We start from the raw sequence: 18,945 nt of genomic DNA, 5'->3' as shown, positions 1-18,945 counted from the left end.
GCCGGGCTCGCAGCGAGAATCTCGCTGCGAGCCCGCCCGTGTGAATATACCCTAAGTGTAAAAAACATAGACATGTTGGGAGGGCAAAAAAAGTGTTTAATTTTAAAAGGGCCAATTTTCCTGGGTTAAGGGCTGAACTTTACGGCATAGACCGGGAGTGGCTGCTGTCACATACTGAAACAGCTAATAAATGGGAAATCTTCAAATCCACATTAAATAACTGTACTGCCAAATATATTCATATGGGTAACAAATATAAACGGTTTAAATCAAATCCCACATGGCTTACAACTGGGGTTAGAAGGGCTATAAGTGACAAACAAAGGGCATTCAAATAATACAAATCAGAGGGGTCAGCTGTAGCCTTTAACCCCTTCAGGACCAGGCTAATTTTTATTTTTGCATTTTCGTTTTTTCCTCCTTGTGCTTAAAAGGCCATAGCAGTTGCATTTTGACACCTACAGACCCACATGAGCCCTTATTTTTTGGGTCACTAATTTTACTTTGCAATGACAGGCTGAATTTTTGCATAAAATATGCTGCGAAATCAGAAAAAAAATTATATGCGATGTGAAATAAAAAAAAACACAATTCTTTTTCTTTGGGGGGGGGGGGCTTTGTTTTTACGCCGTGTGTCCTATGGAAAAACTAACATGTTATGTATGTTCCTCAAGTCATTACGATTACAACGATGTGTAACATATATAACTTTTATTGTATCTGATGGCCTGTAAAAAATTCAAACCATTGAACCAACAAATATATGTTCCTTAAAATCGCTCCATTCCTAGGCTTATAGCGCTTTTATCCTTTGGTCTATGCGGCTGTGTGAGGTGTAATTTTTTGCGCCATGATGTGCTCTTTCTATCAGTACCTTGATTGCGCATATGTAACTTTTTGATCACTTTTTTTTTTTTTTAAACTGTAATTTTTATTGGTTTTTCAATTTGTTTGTTTTTTCGACAACAAAAGACAGACAATACATATTTGCATATATAGCATACATGAAATGAAAATCCACCAAATGAACAAAGCCACTTTAAGAAAGAAGTCGTACTATATAATGTCCTTTAAAGTCCAAGACATCGCCCATATATGGACAAAAAGAGAATATCAGTTATACCGGTGGCATATAAACAGTATTAACCAGAGTAGTCAGAATGGCAAACTTTCATGTAAACCAGCCAAACAGAACCAGGAAAAACAAAAAAGAAAAAATAAACTAAAATAAAGACACACAGGACCAGACCAGACGAAGACAATGGACCCAATAGGGAAAGACAGGAAGGGGAGGGGGATCCTAGGTTTAGGTATGCGTAGATACATCATGAGTGTCATACGAGTCCCATGGGGCCCAGGTAGACTCAAAACTCTCCATAGTGTTATTAAGCGACGCAGTCATTTTTTCTAGCCCACGTAACTCTCTTATCTTCAGCCTGAGACAGTTAAGGGTCGGGGGAGAGGTTTTCTTCCACGCTCTGGCAATCAGGGATTTGGCTGCTGTAAACACCACCAGTAAGAATTTAGCTTGTTTTTTCCTAAGAGTTTTGGGAAACAGGTTAAGGAGGCATATAGCCGGATCTCTGGAGATGGTAACCTGTAAGACAGCTGATGCCAAACCACATACATCTACCCAAAAACTGACGGATGAGAGAGCACTCCCAGAAGATGTGATACAATGATCCCACTGTTGCCATACACCTCCAGCACAGCACGGAGATAGAGTTATTAAGCTTATGCAACAATTCCGGGGTGTGGTACCACAACATCAACACCTTGTAGTGTGCCTCCCTATACGTTGCACAGATAGAGGATTTAGCCGCTCTTTCCCATATGACACCCCAACACTCAGGCGGTAGTTCCCTACCTATGTAAGCCTCCCACTTAGCCATGTATGAGTGTTTGACTAGAGAGCCGTCCACTGGACTCAGAAGAATACGATATATATCAGAAATAAGTCCTGCCGTAGATGTACCCCTTCTAGCTAGCTGCTCAAAGGCCGAAGGCTTAGAGACTGTGTCGGTGCCCAAACGTGAGATCATAAAGTGTCTCAGCTGGACATAGGTGAAGTACTCCGATCGGGGAAGTTCCGAACGGTCCATGAGCCGGTCCCATGGGAGAAGAGTCCGTGTTATGGGGTCTACAATGTTCGCAAACTGAAATAATGTCTTAGAACCCCATGTACGCACTATCTGCGATTGCAAGCCAGGAGGGAAGTCAGGGAAGAGTAGAAAGGAATGCAGAGGAGAGGATTTAGAGGACAAACCAAATTTGCTAGCACAAGAAGACCATATGTGTAGTGTAAAACGGATAGGGCCTAGCAGGTTCATGTGAGAGGAGGGAGGAGGAGAGATATGCCAGAGAAAGGAGTTCGGGTGGAAAGGTGCTAACCAAATTTTTTCGATCTCTGTCCATTTTTTGTATGCAAGGTAACGAGACCAGGCTGGGATCTGTCTCAAATGGGCCGCCCAATAATAATAAAGCAAATTTGGAACTGCCAAGCCCCCCATAGATTTACTGCTCAACATCACTGACTTAGGAATGCGATGTCTCTTGGCACCCCATATAAAACGGAAGATAAGTTTCTGAAGGGACTTGAGCTCCCTAAGAGGCACACGCACCGGGAGGGTCTCCAAAAAATACAATATTTTAGGCAGTATTGACATTTTTACCGCGGCTATTCGCCCCAGTAAGGAAATGAAGTGGGACGCCCATTTAGAGAGAAGATTCCGTAGTTCCTGGAAGAGGGTGGGAAAGTTCGCTGAATATAAGTCTCGGTATGTGGACGTAAGATGGATTCCTAAGTATTTAATAGCTTTCAAGTTCCACTTAAATTTATAAACCGACTGGAGCTGCATGACCAGGGGGGGAGGGAGATTCAGTGGCATAGCTTCCGATTTAGAGGTGTTAATCTTATATCCCGACAGCACCCCAAAGGTGTGGAGAAGGCTATGTAAATTAGGAAGGGTAGTTACGGGGTTCGACAGGGTGAGGAGGATATCATCTGCAAATAACATAACTTTAAATTCTTTTCCCCTGACCAATACCCCCTTAATGTCCGGGGCGTTCCGAATGGCAGCCGCCAGGGGTTCAATACACATAACAAACAATAAAGGTGATAGGGGGCAACCCTGGCGGGTGCCATTCATTATCGGGAAAGTGGCAGATATCATATGTGGGAGTTTAATCGCCCCCGTGGGTCGGGAATACAATGCCTGAACCGCAGCCAGAAAGGGCCCCCCAATGCCAAAACATTTCAGTGTCTCAAACATAAATGGCCATCCCAGGCGATCAAATGCCTTTTCGGCGTCTAAGCTAAGCAACAGGGCACTCTCTTTCTGCTGGTTCACGGCATCAATCAAATCAACTGCTCTCCTGGTATTGTCCCCCCCCTGTCGACCCAGAACAAATCCCACCTGGTCAGCATTAATTATAGATGGTAACCAATATCCCAGTCTAGTAGCCAAAATTTTCGTAAATAATTTAAAATCGGAGTTCAGTAGGGAAATGGGCCGGTAATTAGCACAGTCCACAGGATCCTTACCCGGTTTAGGAATAAGAGTGACGTATGAGTGGGATAGAGAGGACATAAGAGGTTCCCCTTGGAGAAAAGAGTTGAACAGAGAGATCAGTTTAGGAGATAGTTCAGAGGAGAAGGTCTTGTAATACAAGTAGGTAAAGCCATCTGGCCCCGGGGCCCTACCTGTAGGGATCAGCTTAAGTACTTCGGCGAACTCTTCCTCAGTGATGGGTGAGTTCAGTGCTTCCACTGCCTCAGGAGACAGGGATGGTAAATGGCAATCTTTGACAAAATCTGTGATTCGTTTAGTACGGGCCTCGGGATCAGACGGCAGGGTAGAAGGCAAAGAGTACAGTTTTTTGTAGTAGCGAAGAAAGATAGAAGAAATATCAGTAGGGTGAAATTTCAATGTCCCATCAGTATCTTTAAGTGCCTGCGGGGACTGGGCAGCGGAACGATTATTAAGCATGTTGGCCAGCAACGTATGTGCTTTGTTGCCATTCTCATAGAATCTCTGTTTGGAGAAGAGAAGAAGCTTCTCTACCTTCAATAAAGACAGGTCCTTAAGACGCGCTCTGGCTGCCACCAGTCTCCGCAGGGTACGTAGGGATGAGCAATTAGCTAAAGAACGTTCCAGTGCAAGGACCTCCTGAGTAGCGGCAGCAATCTGCGCCTGTGAGTCTTTCTTTTGGCGTGAACTTAAAGCGATACACTGGCCCCTGATAACGGCTTTATGAGCCTCCCATAAGATGGACTCCGACTGTACCGAGTTCTCATTCTCCTGAAAGTAATTCACTATACATGTTTTGATGGAATCCCTAGTAATCTGAGACTTTAGTAAATTTTCATTTAAGCGCCAGTGACAGTGGCGAGTTGGCGTCTGTAGACTTTTAAGACAAACTCCCACTGGACCATGGTCGGACCATGAAATGGGGTAAATAGAGGAGCTATGTAAAAGGCGTACCATTTTTGATCACTTTTTATTACAATATTTCTGGATTTGATGCGACCAAAAATGCGCAATTTTGCACTTTGGGATTTTTTTGCGCTTACGCCATTTACCGTACGAGATCAAGAATGTGATAAATTTATATTTTGGGCGATTACGCACGCTTTGATACCAAACATGTTTATTTATTTATTTTTAAAATGGGAAAAGGGGGGATTCTGACTTTTATTAGGGGAGGAGGCTTTTTATTAATAAAAAGCCCCCTCCCCTCCCCCCCCTCCCAGCAGCCGGAAGCAAATGGGTGCCGATCTCATCGATCTATGCTGCATATCTATGAATGAACTGAATGAGAGATCAGTGTGCTTCTACTAGAAGTCCCCCATGGGGGCTTTTAGTATAAGTGTAAAAGTTTTTTAAAAAGTGTCATTATTAATAAAAAGCCCCCTCGGGACCATTACGGTGCAGACCCCGGCCGGCACCAGTCACGGAAATCGCTCCTTCGTGACAACGTCACGGGGGAGCGATCTCCCCTTTAGACACCAGGGAAGAGCTGTTCTGAAGTCTTCAGATGCAGCTATCAACTTTGACAGCTGCATCTGAAGACTTAATTAGCGGGCACGGCGCTAATAGCCCTGGCCCCGGGCTATAGAAAAAAAGGTTCAATGTCCGGAGGCGACAAGCTGTGAATCTGTGGAACAGTCTACCACAGGATCTGGTCACAGCAAAAACAGTAGAGGGCTTCAAAAGCGACATAGACAAGTTCTTAGACCAAAATAACATAAATGCGTATGTATAGAATCTATCATCATCCGTCACCCTTTCCTGCAGACATCCCCTCCTTGTATATCCCCCTTCCCTCCTAGGTTGAACTTGATGGACATGCGTCTTTTTTTAACCGTATAAACTATGTAACTATGTAACGTTTTTCTACTATTAAAAAAAAAACAAAAAACACCCAAATAGCCACATTAACCCCTTAACGACATTGGGCATAAATGTACACCCCCACAGGGTAGGCTTTAACGCAAACGGGTGTACATTCCCGCCCAATGTATAGCAGGCCATCTCTGCTCGTCGGCACGGGGGTGGTTCAGTTCCTTTAGGTTAAAAAAAAAGTGGTTTTTTTTTTTAATTCTTTTTCTTTTTATGCGCCCTAACACCACTGAGTGCTGATCAGCATCGCACGTAAGTGTGCAGCTGATCAGCAACTCCTCCTTTTTGGTGTAGGGGCGTTTTTTCCCCCCTATATCCTACCACCACTGTCTGCTGATAAGTACTGCACATAAGTGCGGCATTTATCAGCAACTCCTTTCTTGGCGTAGGTATATTTTTTCTTACTGTCAAAAAAAAACACTACATTACATCACACTACATGAAATAAAGTTTTACACTACACTACATTACACATTTACATACCCCATATACAAATCCCCATATAAAAATGACCCCCAGGGTGTTTTCGGCGGCAGAGGCATACACTATTATTGCCTCTAAAACCGAAACAGCCAGTGAGGATGAATGGGGGGATCCTTTTTTCCTCCATTGATCCTCATCCTCATCATCCAGTGACGTGTCTAGGGGGTAGCGTAGCGTATGCTGCCGCCCAGACACGTCTTTGCCGCCAGTACCTTCTCAATTCTAATTCTAAATTCTACACACTCTGTGAGAGTACCTTAGGGTACACTTCCAGATTAAGGCTATGTTCACTCAACATAAGAGACTGGCCGTTCCGTGACTCAGGCGTGAAAATTAAATATTACATTGTTTACACAATAATGTTGGTTTAGCCTTACATTTTTCATTTTTACAAGGGGTTAAAAGAGAAAAAACCACACAAAATGTGTAGAGCAATTTCCCCTGAGTCTGTAAATACCCCACATGTGGACATAAAACGCCATGTGGGCGCAGGGTAAGCTTCTGAAGGGAAGGAGCGCTATTTGGATTTTAGACGCTGGATGGATTTGGCCAGAATGGATGATGAACGCCATATCGCATTTACAGTCCTCGTGCTGCCAAGACAGTGGAAAACCCCCACAAGTGACCCCATTCTGGAAACTACACCCCTCAAGGAAGCTAACAAGGGGAGCAGTGAGGATATGGACCCCTTGATTACATGCACATTTGTGCCGTGAAAGTGAAAAAATGAAAATTTTCCCTTTCACGCCACATTTGTGCACGTCACCAGTGAGGTCCATTTGCTCACTGCACCCTTGTTAGATTCCTTGAGGGGTGTAGTTTCCAGAATGGGGTCAATTGTAGGGGGTTTCCAGTGTTTTGGCAGCATGAAGGCTTTGTATATGCGACATGGCCCTTGAAATCCATTCCAGTAAAATTCTGATTGCAAAGGCCAATTGGCGCTCCTTCCCTTTGGAGGCTTGTCCTGCGCCCGCTTGGCACTTTATGTGGGGTATTTCAGTACTCGGGAGAAAATGTGCTACATGTTAGGTGTTTTTTTTTTTTTTTTTATCCCCTTGTAAAAATGAAAAATGAAGGCTAGAACAACGTTTTAGTGTAATAAATTGAATTTTTCCTTTTTTACGCCACATTGTTCTGAAAATCTGTGAAGCACCTGTGGGGTCCAGATGCTCACCGAACCCCTTGTTACATTCCTTGAGGGGTGTAGTTTTCTAAATGATTTCCCTTAAGGGGTGTTTTTTAGGTTTTGGCACCCCAGAGCCTCTTCCAACCTGAAGTGGTACAGTCAAAAATGACCAAATATAACAGAGGCATTGAAATTCACTAGGCGCTCCTTTATATCTGAGGCTTGTGGTTGCGTCAAATAATGCAATAGGGCCACATATGGTGTATTTCTATAAACTGCAGAAACGAGGCAATAAATATTGGGGTGCATTTCTCTGGTAATAGGTTTATAATTATGAAAAATATTGGATTACAATAAAATCTCTGCACAGAAAATTAAAATTTTAAAATTTCTTACACACTTAGCTTTTATTTTGGTGTTTCCCCTAAAGGGTTAAAAAACTTTCTGGATGTGCTTTTGCAGAGTTTGGGGGGTGAAGTTTCTGAAACGGGGTGCTTCGTGGGACTTTCTAACATATACATTTTCAACCTGAACAGGTCCCTAAAAATATTTGATTTTGAAATTGTACTGAAAATTTGGAAAATTGCTTCTAATGTTTTAAGCTTTCTATTGTCTAAAAAAAATGAAAGATAGTTTAATAAATGCTGCCAACATAAAGTAGACATATTGCTAATGCTATTTATTATATAATTTATGTGGCATAACCATTTTCTGTATAAGCAGAAAAGTTTCAAAGTTGGAAAAATGCATTTTTTCACAATTATTCACGTTATTTTTTTTTTTTTTTTAATAAAGATTAGTTATAAGTATCGACTCCAGTTTACCAGAAATGTAAAGTACCATATGTCACGAGAAAACAATGAATGAATAAAGTGACACAGGTCATAGTGATAAAATTTGTCTCTGTATTTAAGGCCATTTCAGGCTCTGTCCTTAAGGCCATTTCAGGCTCTGTCCTTAAGGGGTTAAACAAACAGTTATGGGTCTTAGAATGTGAGACAATAATTTATTTTAATCAGTCACTGAGTTCACATGTCAGGGTGGTTTGGTAATCTCCCCACTGGGAGGCACCCTTTTGCAGCAGGTTTTCCTTCCCTGGAGAAATATCTGGCTATTCACGTTTTTTGAGACTCGCAGCCAAGGCTCATATGGATATGTCAATGACACAATAAAAAAAAAGTTACAGTCCTGAACGGCAATGATGGGGAAATGAAAAAAATTGTTAAGCATTAACGTGCAGAATGTATGTAAGGGGTGGGGGTAATAGCAGTTACTCACACAAGTTTAAAATTGGAAAATCCTTTCAAATGGTCTGAAAAAAAACCTAAACAATGAGAGAGACATACCTGTATGATGGGTTGCTTTCTACTTACTGTGATTATCTAAAATGTATTTGATGGACTATCAGTTAAAACATTTTGATAAAAACTTTACAACATTTGTAAAGTTTGTTACAACATTTTATAACATTCCTTTCACAATACTTTTCAATGATGAACAAAATTTGTGCACTATATCATCGAATAGCAGCTACATAGTTTTCCTTTCATAAGATCAAACGCAGCATACAGTACACTACATTCAACATGTCTGCAACCACTTAGCACATTTATCCTGGGCATATATCTCTAAGGCAATGTAAATAACTTCACAGGCAAAGCTCTGTGTATTTAGTATTTGTACCACTGACCCTTCCTGTGAAGCCGTTCTTTAATCAAAGATGAAAGGCTCAAATTTATTTTCTACACACTTTTAAAAACCACTTCACGGCTTTCCCTGATGGGGACACTGCATGTTTCAACTTTGATACAAATTGTAAAGTGTAGCGTGTAGCCCTCTGAGACATGGTTATAACTGAGGATACACGTAAGAGTGTTTGATTTTCAAGCTATATATGCAGAAGTTTTATTTTTACCATTTTTTTTCCTATATTAGGTATAAAGTATGTTTACATAGGAAAGATTACCACCTTTAACTTCTTTCCCACAACATTTGTCAGATTTATCCATTACAAACCAGATTCTTGGCAGATCCTGGTATAAATGTGTCCCATATTCTCTACTCCATTTAAAGTGATATTGTCACCCCCTTTCCATATAAGGAGTTCTCAGCACCATTCTAAAGCTTCTGGACAATTCATATCTTTACCGTATAAAGGATTTCTTGGTGGTCTCTCCCCTCAAAAATGCATGGTATTGCTGCATGGGTGGGGTTTCACGGCTGTCTTGCCCTGTATCTCTGCCCACATTAGTGCCCCAACCCTCCAGCACCTAGGACCCATGTGCTTAGCTTCTAGGCCCCACCCCCTCCGTGGCGTCATCAGAATGATTCGGCAGTCAGAGGGGGTGGGGCCTAAACATCATTAGAGAGCTGCATCTCCGTCCCTGTGTTTCAGCCCCCATTGAGCTAGTTGGACTGTTCTCCTGGCCCTTAGGGAGAACAGAATCCACTAGAGTTGCAATTTCTGAGGATGATATTCTTGCATCATCACCCAACTTGCTAATTTTGCCTGGGAATACAGCAGGAGTTCCAGTCCCTCTAACTACATTAAACCAGCTACTTGCATGATTCTCCAGATTTATTTTACCACCACCATCTCTACCCCCTAACTTCTTGCTCATTAAACAGAAAGTCTTATTCAAGCTGATTAATTTCCCTCAGTGTTGCGATATGCTTTTCCAGATCTCTAATTCGAGCTTCTAGATGGGGAACATGCTCACATTTGCAACAGCAGTATTCACTCATATGACTCATTGTACATCATTAATCCAACAGCGTCCACAGCTCTCCTGGGTGTGGTTAACTTAATGAGTCACCTGTAAGGTTAGGTCAGGTAACTTAATGGTGTGTATTAATTCCAAAATGTTGTGTATTAGAGATGTAAATTTAGCCCTGCAGTTCCTCCCATATGTAGTTTCCTTAGTAGAACGTTCTCTCCTGTATATAAAAAAGCTTCTGTGGTAGCCAGGTGCCTCCTGTAAACAGTTTCCCCAATAGCCAGGTCCCCAATGAAAAAAAAAAAACATACCTAATCTCCAGTGACCCTTCCTGTGGTTATAGCAGGTGTTAGTGGAAAAGGGTCTGCAAGTAAAACCTGTCTGTAATAAGGATGAGGTTTAAAAAAAAGGAAAAGTGTGCTTTGGAGGGAAATTTGAATTATCCAGGACGGCAGAAGAAAACTTGTTGGTAAAAATATGGTGGGTTTAATTCTTCACCAAAGGAGGTACAAATATCATATAATTAGGGTATCAATCATAAAAGAAATAAGGCAATAGTCTTACAAATGTCTTAGAATGTCTCTGTGGTTCAAGTCTCAGAGTCCCAAAAATGATGGGGATGTAGTCTCTTTCCAATGGTGACTGAAGATTTGGCTAGAGAACAAAGAACTTCCTTGGGTGAATTCCTGAGGTGGGGGCTAACAAACCCCAGATGTGCGTGGAGGCTTCTCCTGAAAGATGGTATACCAAAGAGACCCCCAACCAACTAACCTTCTAAGTCTATATACTCTCTTAACCGGGAAAATATATACACTTATGCCCAAATATGGTTACACCAAGTTCAACTTATATCCCAAAAATGGTATACTGGCAAAGCTCCAAGTGGATTGGTCAAGCTGGACACGTAGCTATATCTCACTATGATCCATACATTACCCACGTGACCATTTAGACACGACCATATTAGGACTTCCAATCATCCACCATTTTGGAGGTCAAGAAATTACTAGGTGAGAGTTCAGCCCTTTACTCAATATGAGAGTGGAGAAGAGAATGAGACTGGAATACAGTGTAGATATATCTTGGATGATAATAATTTGATTCCACTAATGCCAAAGATAATATGATCCATTCAGCCATTAATAAGGTTAGATGTTATAGATGGGGTTACAGGTTATTAGTTTTTTACACTGTCATTTCAACTCTTTAACCCCACAGTAAATAGCTTAAGAGGAAGAAGGTTCACTTGTTAAGGCCATCAGGCCCCCACAACCTGATTACAGGCCAGCAGTTTTAATGGCAGGCAGGAGCCTAAGGAAGTCACCTGGTCTGCTAAGCAGGACCTAATAGTATGACTATTTTACACAGTCAATACATTAACAAATAATAGGTTAACAAAGCATCTGTAACAACCTGAACCATGAAATGAGTATGACTACAGTTATTGCACAAGGTGAAATCTATATTATTAGAAATAATAAAACATTAATAAAATGCTACCATTGTTGTTTTTGGCTAATCAAACTCCTGAAAAACAGGATAAAAAGTTGAAATGTACACCAAGGTGGTAGTGATCAAAGCTACAAGACAAAAAATATAACTTGAAATATGGCAACAAAAAAATCAAACACATTTTAAATGTATTTTTAGGCTGCGTTCACACTACGTATATTTCAGTCAGTATATTTCAGTCAGTATTGCAACCAAAACCAGGAGTGGATTAAAAACACAGAAAGGATCTGTTCACACAATGTTGAAATTGAGTGGATGGCCGCCATTTAATGGCAAATATTTGCTGTTATTTTAAAACAACGGCTGTTATATTGAAATAATGGCAGTTATTTACTGTTATATGGCGGCCATCCACTCAATTTCACCATTGTGTGAACAGAGCCTTTCTGTGTTTTTAATACACTTCTGGTTTTGGTTGCAATATGAGAACCACAATACTGACTGAAATATACGTAGTGTGAACCCAGCCTTAGGCTGGGTTCACACTACGTATATTTGAGGCTGTATGTTTGAGGCTGTATAGCAACCAAAACAAGGAGTGGATTGAAAACACAGAAAGGCTATGTTCACATAATGTTGTAATTGAGTGGATGGCCGTCATTTAATGGCAAATATTTGCTGTTATTTTAGAACAACGGCTGTTATATTGAAATAATGGCCGTTATTTACCGTTATATGACGGCCATCCACTCAATTTCAACATTGTGTGAACAGAGCCTTTCTGTGTTTTCAATCCACTCCTGGTTTTGGTTGCTATGAGGACCTGACTTGAGGACCAAATACTGCCTGAAGTATACAGTGTGTGAACCCAGCCCTATTTTAATTAGACAACATATTTAACACTGTAAAAAACAACACAATTCTAGAATTGATTTTTCTGTGTTCATGCTATAAAAAGTGATCATAAAGTTAAGTGTATCCCAAAACGATGCTAATGAAAATGAAAAGCTGTCCCACCATAGTTAGTAAACTAAAAATGTTATAGGTCCAAAAATATTTAGTCTTAATTGTGAAAACTGTGCAAACACAAGACACATTATAAATATATTCTTTCCAAAATTAAAAAAATAAAATGAGTGATGACAGTCAAGGAGTGATGGTCACTGCAGTGCTCTCCCCTGGCCATATCTTGTGATCACATTGGGTCTTAGGAGTAATGGTCCCTTTACATGGAGCAATAATGTTAGCAACTTACCTGACTTTGCATCAGCAGCGGTCTCCTGTGTTCAGGGCGCGCGGACAAGACGCCGCTAATGGTAATCTGTACACTGACCTATTTCTCTGCTCAGGTTGCCTCTGTTGTGTTCTCTGGCAATTGCAGGGTTAACCTTGGTTTGGCTTGCATTCTGTGACAGGCAGGTTTGCTCCCAGTGTGTGTGTGTGTATGTGTTTCAGGTGTCTCTAGTTGGAGATTAGGGGCTGGGCCAATCCTGTCCTGAACCAGATTCCTGGTTCCTCATTTAAGACAGTCTGTGTCTGTAGGAGTTGCTGGTATTTTGGTGTGTATCCACACAGTGTCTCAGCTCCCTGGTTTGTATTGTCTACTGTTTCTGACCTTTTGGCTTGTTCCTGGACCTTCCTTGTTTGCTGCTTGCCCTGATCTTCTGCCTGTGTTCTGACCTTGCTTTTGCCTGTGACTCTGTACCTCTGCTACCTGTCAGTGTATGACCCGGATTGCTGACCTTTCTTTATTGTGTTTTGTTTGTCTTTGTTTGTCTTGTGTTTCACCTACTCAGTGTAGGGAACGTCTCCAAGTTACCCGCTGTCATCTAGGGCAGATTGTGGTAAGTAGGCAGGGGCACTGGATTGGGTCAGTTCAGGGCTCACTTGTCTGTGTCTCTGCTCTTGTACCTGACTAGTCATTACAAATAATTTGCACAATCAAACGATTAACGATTTCGAAGTAATGATGTGTTTTTTATAATGATCAGTGTTTAGATGCAACGATAAATTGTTAATGCAATCGTTTTAAGATCACTTAAGCCATGTCACACATAGGGTGAATTGTTGAAAGACTGTTAAGACGAAGTGATCTGCTAATTTTCTGCGAACGACCAACAACGACTTTAGAACATGTTGAAAGATCACGATGAACGATTTATTGCTTGTCGTTTGATCGTATGCAGTGTATACAAGAGCCAGTTAACGATCAAATGTGATCGTCATTGCGAAAATTTGAACGATAATCACTCAGTGTAAGGGACCATAAGATCTGCTGCAATCAGTAAATTTTGAAATGTCTGATAACATGTCGAAAGTTACGACAAATGACAGTAATGCTTTAATTATTTAGCAGTGTGTTAGATGGGTCAAATAAAGGACCCAAAAACTCAGCAAGCTTGCCAAAAATAATAATAATTAGCCTATCATCAAACATTTAACTCATCACTTGTGTTTTTACAACTTAGAATGTTTAGGTAAGTGAATTAAAGGAGAAGCATGCAAGCTCGGGGTCAGAGGAAACACATTAGATCACTTACATACGTAACACTTACTTTGCAAACAGTAGAGAACTGTTGATCGTTGCCTGCCCCAATTACGAGGTAACCATCTTTTGCTTTAAACGACTGGAAAAAAAAAAAAAATAAGGTCAGCACAGAAAGTACATTGGAAACATTTCATGCTAGAAAAAATGCTTACTTTGCAACTTATATTTTAATTATCAGACAGAAAAACTATCCATCTGTTGATATATTTATAGATGTTGGGCATATTACAAACAATGCTCAGCAATGATGATCCAGGGTTCAGATAAGGTTGTGCTTTGAGGTGAACCTACAAGATTTGATGACATCAGTTGTTTTTCTGTGGGTTAAAATTACATAACAGTATCTTTATATGTGGTTTAAAGACACATTCAAAAAATAATGTAGATTTAATTTCTGCAGATTTTACAAAAGATATTTTTAATCGTTATAGTTAAATGTTGATAGAGTTTAGAATATTAAAAAGGAAGTGGAAAACATAATATAACAACCTAATCAATATGAAATAATGATGTACCTGGGAGAAACAGGCCTTGCATGTTTACTAATGAACTATGTTATTTACACTGGAACACATTTCAAATCCTTCACCTGGAATGTGTCAGTATAGGAGCGCAAAGATTTAAACACTTTCGGAGCTCCTAGCATGATGATGAATGATGCTAGGAGTTCTGAGGTCTGGTCTGCAGAATACAGTTTGTGCACGGACCATATATTGCCGACATGTGAATGGCCTCTAACACAGTGGCCCAGATTTATTTAAACTCAAATTCTTAGACAGTCTAAAGGCCCAATTACATGAAACAATTATCAGCCTTTACGACCGATAATGGTCTTGTGCAGCAGAACACAACGATCAGCCGACATGAACGATGTCGGCTGATCGTTGTAGTCGTTTGTCTTTAAACATGTTGAAAGACCAAAGACTGATAGCAGGGATATGCTGCCTTTTTTGTGGAATAGGAGGAACGGCAGCTGCTATCTGCTATGGGCTACCCAGATGATTTAGCGATGCATGCCAATGTGAGTATTAGCGGCAGCAGCAAGCGGGGAATGAGGAACAAACGAGCGCTGATAGCGCTCGTTTGCTCCTCAATGTCGGCTCGTGCAATAGGGGCGTAAAGGCTCTCTTAAATTAGTCTATCAGCCGAATAGGCTAGTGATGAACAAGAAAATGTTCATTTGGCGTCTTATCTGACTGATCGCTGGAGCAACAGAAACAGCACAAAATGGCTTCATAAACAAGCTCAGTTACCAAGATTTTTGCTTGTTTACCGTACCAGAGCTCCCATCGACTCATGTCTCATATAATAATATTTAGCTTAACCCCGTGCAAGGTGTCTACTGTATCTCCCTCCTTTAAAACAGAATGCAAAATAATTTTCTAAAAGTTGATGGCAAAAATATTTTTGGATCTTGAATTCACTGGCCCTCATGACCAAGCTATTGGGAAGAATGTGCTGTCAGGATGGGAAGGTATAGCTGTAGTTAATAGAGATGATTAAATGTCAAGCATGCTCATCTCTAAACTGGTTGGAAGCAGCCCTAGGGAGTCCTGGAAACATGGATACATTCCTATGACAAACGCAAGAGTACATGAGATTGGCCCATCTCTAGTGGTTAGTTCATTCCGGTACACAGAGTGGTACTGTACAGAAGAGTTAAGGAATACACTAGGTGCCCTATAATTATAAACACAGCTATAAAACAGGATTTTCTATGCCACTCCTCCTACACACGTATTATACTACATTCACATACACCATATCCGTTCCATTCAGGCTTTTTATCTATATTCTTCTGTAACTGTGGTTTTATGTTTCTACTAGTTGCTATATATAATCAGATGTTAAGCAGCCTATAATCAGTGTTCCTTATGGGACTGTTCCTGATCCTCTTATGGAATACTCTGACTATGGACTGTAATTTTACTAGACACTTAACACAAATGCATTAAACACTTATTTGTTTTTTTTCACATATGTAACACAAATATCCCAACTTTCATGTACTGATAATGTTAAATAAAAAATAAAAAAAATTAAGTGTAAATACAGAATTGCTGTAAAATGCATTACCTGAAGATTAAAATTATTTATTCCCAAATCCAGACGACACTGGCACTACATCGGCACTACAAGTCCCAGCATACAGTTATTGGCCTTCTGATGACCCTTCCCATACGGTATAGGCCATGGGTCTCCAAACTGCGGCCCTCCAGCTGTTGCAAAAGTACATTTCCCATCATGCCTGGACAGCCAAATCCAAAGCTTTAGCTGTCCAGGCATGATGGAAGTTTCACAACAGCTGGAGGGCCGCAGTTTGGAGACCCATGGTATAGGCGGTGCTCAGCTGTCAGAAAGTCCATATGATCCACATGTAAGAAATAATCTTCAGCGGCACTCACCCTAAATGACACCTTTATTTAAAGTGACACTGGCTCGTGACTCCTCGTGACGTCATCGCCACATAGGCCCCTCCCCCTCCACGGCCACTGGTATGGGCCGAGCTAGAAAGGGTGGGACCTAAACCTTAAGGCTGGCCTGTTCCAGAGAGGGTGGGGCCTATGCCCTTGAAGCTCCACCCAGATAGCACAATCCACAGATGATAAAAGATCACTTTTGACTGGAACAAGCACCATGACGTATGATATAAAATAAGTTATGAAAACTCCTAAATTTACCCTTTATATCTATGAGGAGAAGTCATAATGCAACAGGGGGTGACAGTGTTACTTTAAGTACAAACATGCTTAGCAGGAACACAGAGGACGTTCACTCCCGGCCTACGGACATTTCCCTCCTGTTTACCCGGGAGTGAGTGTCCTCTATGCTCCTGCTAAGCGTGTTTGTACTTCAATAAAGGTGTAATTTATGGTGAGTGCCGCTGAAGATTATTTCTTACATGTGGTTAAAATTATTTATCCTGCATACTACCTCCCCCCCTCAAAAAACAAACAAACCCACAAACGATTATCATTGTGTAAAATTTGTAAACATAAAAATGATATTTATACTAAATATCACCATTTCTGTACAGATCATCAAAATAAAGCTTCATTTTATCTTTTGATGGGCTACAAGATGAAAATATATAAACATATATTTTGTGTTATTATGATTTAATAATTATTAATACCCAGAGACACATACTGTTACTGTATTCGGCATGAGAGCAGTACACGTGGAAGTGGAATTTTCCAAGAGCTATGTGTTGTTTCAAAGTAGATTTTCCTAAGAAAATAAACTGTCCAAGCTATCACTTGCTTGCCTTGGCAAAATGTCTTTTTTGAGTTGAAGTACAGAAATAGGTCTTACCATCCATATGCAGTGGTAATTCTCTAGCTTTTTTTTTTGTGGTTTCTGTTATGTGTGAGAGAACAAGGTCAATCCTAATGGTGTTGTAAATTTAAAAAACCAAAAAGAATTATGTCATATTTGCCAAACAAAGCGGCCTCGTGATAAATGCCGAGGCTCTGCTTACCATGTAGCTCAGCACAAGGGTCTTTGATGGCTATTTTAAGGTTTCATTTTTAAAAAAAACATGCTTCAGGACTGCTGATAAAGCAGAAACATCTCAAACATCATTTGCAACACATTTATCATTTAAACCTAAAAGCCGAGGCTATGATTTCATATGCTTTTTGAAGGCGCTCACACAAAACACATGTTACTACAATGTACTTTCAAGCTACACAAAAGGCCATCTATGTTCAGCCCACACACAACTTATGGAGATTTTGTTTTGATAAACGTTAACTATTGCATCTTATCTCAATTCGTGGTAATCTTCAAAAACAAGGGCTGAAAAAGGCCCGTTTCTGTTCGTATATATTCTGTTGTATAGTAAATTCAGTTTATAAGAATTCTATACTTGATGGCGCTGATCTATAGCTAGCTAAAAGAATAACCTCTACTATTTTAGGTGATATATGTGATAAATTAATTTTACTTTCTACTTTCTCTTAGTACCACAATCTTCTAGCAAAGTTATAGGGGGACATGTATGAAAAGACGTAAATGCCTTTTTAGGCGCAGATGGGGCAGATTGGCGTAAAAATATTTGCAAATGGTATTTTTGCGGATATTTTTTTGGCATCTGCCCCACCTTCGCCCGTGGGGCGGAGAGGGGGCGTTATGGGGGGTGTGGCAGCACGTAGAGAGGGCACAGCCTCTGCATGCACCACATTTATCATTTTTCCGGTGGAAAAATGATAGTGAAACCTACGCCAGCTCTGATGGGCTCCGTGCGATCAGGATTTATGTAGAGGCAATGCGCCACTACATAAATCCCCTGAGCACTGGAGCTGCGGGGACATTTGTAAGCCCGGCGTAAAGAACGCCAGACTTCATAAATGTCCCCCATAGTGTTTCTATAAGGCAAAGGTAATTGCTGTGGACCACTCATTGGTATACACTTATACAGTGCCCTATGGGCAATATCTAAGGTTACATAGAATATATAATACTGACCAGCTGTACCAGGAACAAGCGCAAGAACTGACTCAGAGACTACTAAAGAGAGAATAGAAAGAGAGAAAAAAGTCTGTTTGCTTTTTCATTTAAGTATAGCTCAAATACTGGGACTTAATACATGCAGATCCTGTACTAGCAGAATGTTTACAGGAAAAAACTGTGGTCTCATTGAGGCATTGTAAGAACCTAAAAGATATGCTAGTGCACAGCAAGTTTACGGAATGAGCAACTTCTAACTGGTTAGAAAAAAGCGCACCTGAAGGAAACTTCAGGTGCGGAGACTGTACTTGGTGCAATAATTTTTTCCCCTGTAAAGCACTGAACTTAGGAGGCGTACAGTTTGATATATGTAACGCTATTTGTTGCAGCACTAAGTACGTAGTATACGTTATCCTTTGTAAATGTGGATTATACTACGTAGGGAAAACTATACGGCCTATGAACCTGCGTTTTAGTAAGCATGCACGATCAATCAGAGGGGACATTAAAGTTATAAAACGTATACACTTAAACAGTGACAGAGATAATAACAAAGCTGTGTTACAGGAAGAAGCTAAAGTTATAATGGCCACCAATGCCCAAGGAGCCCTAGGAATGAACGATAAAATAGGCTTAAAAATGTTCCTATAATGAATTTATGCATTGTTATGAGATGTGAATGTTTTTAATGTTGTAATCACTTGCACTTTTTGTTTATGTATGACGCCTGCGTGATTCGGCAACACTGTTTAGTGGGGTCACGTG

General features: G+C 40.6%; 1 long non-coding RNA gene across 1 annotated transcript in view; it reads right to left on the bottom strand.

The window, feature by feature from the left end:
• Positions 1-13,810, bottom strand: part of LOC138776788 (uncharacterized) — a 52,566-nt gene extending 38,756 nt beyond the window's left edge. The window contains exon 1 of the long non-coding RNA XR_011360820.1: positions 13,736-13,810. This is a non-coding gene — a long non-coding RNA (uncharacterized lncRNA). The remainder of the gene's footprint in view (positions 1-13,735) is intronic.
• Between the last annotated feature and the right edge of the window lie 5,135 nt (positions 13,811-18,945).

Source organism: Dendropsophus ebraccatus, unplaced genomic scaffold (assembly GCF_027789765.1).
Source record: "Dendropsophus ebraccatus isolate aDenEbr1 unplaced genomic scaffold, aDenEbr1.pat pat_scaffold_480_ctg1, whole genome shotgun sequence".
Taxonomy (NCBI): domain Eukaryota; kingdom Metazoa; phylum Chordata; class Amphibia; order Anura; family Hylidae; genus Dendropsophus; species Dendropsophus ebraccatus.
Note: the sequence above shows the minus strand (reverse complement) of the source record. Positions and strands in the feature narration are given on the sequence as shown.